At 37.6% G+C, this 2,689-nt stretch overlaps 1 long non-coding RNA gene across 1 annotated transcript in view; it reads right to left on the bottom strand.

Annotated features, from left to right (window-relative positions):
* LOC137975238 (uncharacterized) overlaps nt 1–1,655 on the bottom strand; it is a 4,826-nt gene extending 3,171 nt beyond the window's left edge. The window contains exons 1-2 of the long non-coding RNA XR_011117558.1: nt 1,609–1,655; nt 875–1,009 (exon numbers count right to left, since the gene is read on the bottom strand). This is a non-coding gene — a long non-coding RNA (uncharacterized lncRNA). The remainder of the gene's footprint in view (nt 1–874; nt 1,010–1,608) is intronic.
* Between the last annotated feature and the right edge of the window lie 1,034 nt (nt 1,656–2,689).

Genomic DNA, 2,689 nt, shown 5'->3' with positions numbered 1-2,689 from the left:
TAATAATAATAATAATAATAGTAAAGTAACAATTTTGAACATGACCGTATCGAAATAGCCCTTCGCTGATAAAATATGGTTACTTGACGGTAATTTTGAACAGCGGATTATACCTTCTTCCTAGAAATTTGTTTATGCTTCAAATTGTTACCAGTCTCAGATGATCAGCCTATGGAAAGACATACGACAAGGGAAGCGGTGATAATGTCGCTTGTTTCTTTCTGTTCCAGGCGCAGAGGCAAAACCTTACAACGCAGAATTAACAAAGGGATTGCAAGGTATGGTCGCCTATTAGTGCGAATTTTTGTATAACTTACAGCTTTCCTTCGGCACGCAGTCGAGTTGTTGCGTTACGAGTGCTTTGCAATAACCTCCGAACTGCATCCATAACTCGGTAGATGCACAGCTAAAAGCATGAGCTTATTCTTTACTAGCATGTATCCAAAGGATCGCAATTGCTGCGGCAAATTTGGCAGTACTTACTGCATTACAGTGTTACTTATATGATACGGTCTCAGATGATCAGATTGTGTAAAGGCCGTCGACAAGGAAAGTGGTGATAATGTAGCTTTTTTTTCTGTTCTAGTCGCCCGCTGGGTCCACCCCTACATCCGCCCTTGTTTATTAGCATTTAAAGAACGATATTTCAATGACTTTTTCGAATCTCTTAGTCTCATGGCCACTGTTGCTTCAAAATGGCCAACTCCTCTGTTGAGATCCCTACGCAAGAAGCAACAAGCTACAACTAAACTGTAAAGGGATCTTCTTTTCCTCAAAAGTCGAATAACATCTCACTTCTTTTAGAATGGTCAATTAGTATGAAAAGTGACGACAGTCGGAGAAAACGCAAGAGAATGGGGCCGATATTACTCACAACTGTACGGACGCCTGATGTCGTTCCATCTTCCCGGGCCCCTGGTTAGTTCCGCTGGTCTCTGACCGGTCAGTCCTGCATAATGAAAGCACCCAATCCACTATGGGAACCCGATATGCTGCATGATTGGTCAATCTAAATAGAAGAAGTTCAAGTTCAAGTTCTGATTTATTCACACTTATTCAACTACAATACAACAACAAAAAGAGTAAAAAAGAAATAAAAACAGAGCTAGCTATACATTGAATTAAACATAACAAAGAAGAAAGTGTGTAGCAGCCAAAGGAGCCAAGCTTTCGAGTTGGCTGCTACCACAGAGCAGTTACAAGTGGGTGGAGGCTATGTAGTGCTTATAGAAACTAGTTATAAAGGTCTGGCTAAGTTAATCACATGTCTAACTATCAAGTAGAGAGAGTTTGAATTCTTTTTTAAAACTGTCAAAGGGGAGACACTTAATTTTTATAGGTATTGCTTCCCAGGTCTGTGATGCCACTACGCTAAACCTTGCCAGGCCATAATTAGTTTTAGAAAATGGTCTGTACAGGTTTTGAGAGTCTACGAGAGTATAGATAAATATTACGCAAAAACCACGTACAAACACAAATAAAAATGACAAAGATAAGCAGGATTATAGGAATATGCAAAAATATCTAACAAAGGAGTTATTATGTTTTCAGTACTAAGCAAGGTAATGATGATAAAATGCCAATGAAAAGAACGCTTAGTAGTCTTACCTCTGATTGAAAACGGGGTGCTATTCCAAACGTATCGTCCAATTACAGATGGGATAGGCTCTAGTATCGAACCCTGAAGTACAACTGACTTAATCAATAAAAGATCAGAACAAACACCATTGACATAAACCTTTGGCTTTCTTTTTTGAAGGTAGGATCTAAACCATTGATTTTCAACTCCATCAATTCCATAGTGCTTGAGCTTTGATAACAAAATCGAATGATTAACAGTATCAAAGGCCTTACTAAGGTCTACAAATTAAGTCAGGGCATAATTATTTTGATCAAGGGCAATAGTAATACACTTTTTAAATATGTTACTAAGAGCAGAAAAAACCGAAATAGGTCTGTAATTGTTACAGGATGCACGAGATCCTTGCTTAAGGAATAACTTTTGCAATCTTCAAGCTCTCAGGAAAAAGTACCTTGTTTAGCAGACAGGTTTTCGATGAATGTCAAAGGTTGATAAATTTCTTTTTCAGCCAAAGAGAGTAACAATGAACGAATTTTATCAACGCCAGGTAATTTCGTTGTATCAAGTTCTCCTAATAAAAGAATTCCTCAATTTCTGAAACCGTGAGTGTAAAACTTGAAAATCGATGCCTTGGGCGTCAAATAAGACTTAAATTGATTGCCTTTCTTAGGGAGTTTTGATCCCAAATTGCCAGGTATATCACAGAAATACTTATTAATAACATTGGATATAGTGGATGGTTGCTAGTAATTTTTACCATTGACTTCTAAATTAGATATGTTTGACGAAGGCCTCTTTTTATTAATAATTAACAATTATTAGATGAGGTTGAGCATGATAGCGATAATTAGCAAGGCCCAAGTTTGTGTTATCTGCCCAAGCTGAAGGCTGAGGCGAATAACACAAACTGAGGCCATGATAATTATCGCTATCATGCGAAAACTGAATCCAATAATTGTTTTTTTATGCATATTCCTGAGCTGAGCTCCGCCATGACAAAACTGATCAAACTACTGGTTAGTGTGTTAGGTGACGTCACTTCTGCATGCATAAAACTACTGTCTTTAGGTATGATGTCAATTCTATTTCAGCATATATTAAATCTAT

Source organism: Montipora foliosa, chromosome 11 (assembly GCF_036669935.1).
Source record: "Montipora foliosa isolate CH-2021 chromosome 11, ASM3666993v2, whole genome shotgun sequence".
In the NCBI taxonomy this organism is placed as follows: Eukaryota; Metazoa; Cnidaria; class Anthozoa; order Scleractinia; family Acroporidae; genus Montipora; species Montipora foliosa.
The sequence above is the reverse complement of the archived record's forward strand: the minus strand, read 5'-3'. Positions and strand labels throughout refer to the sequence as shown.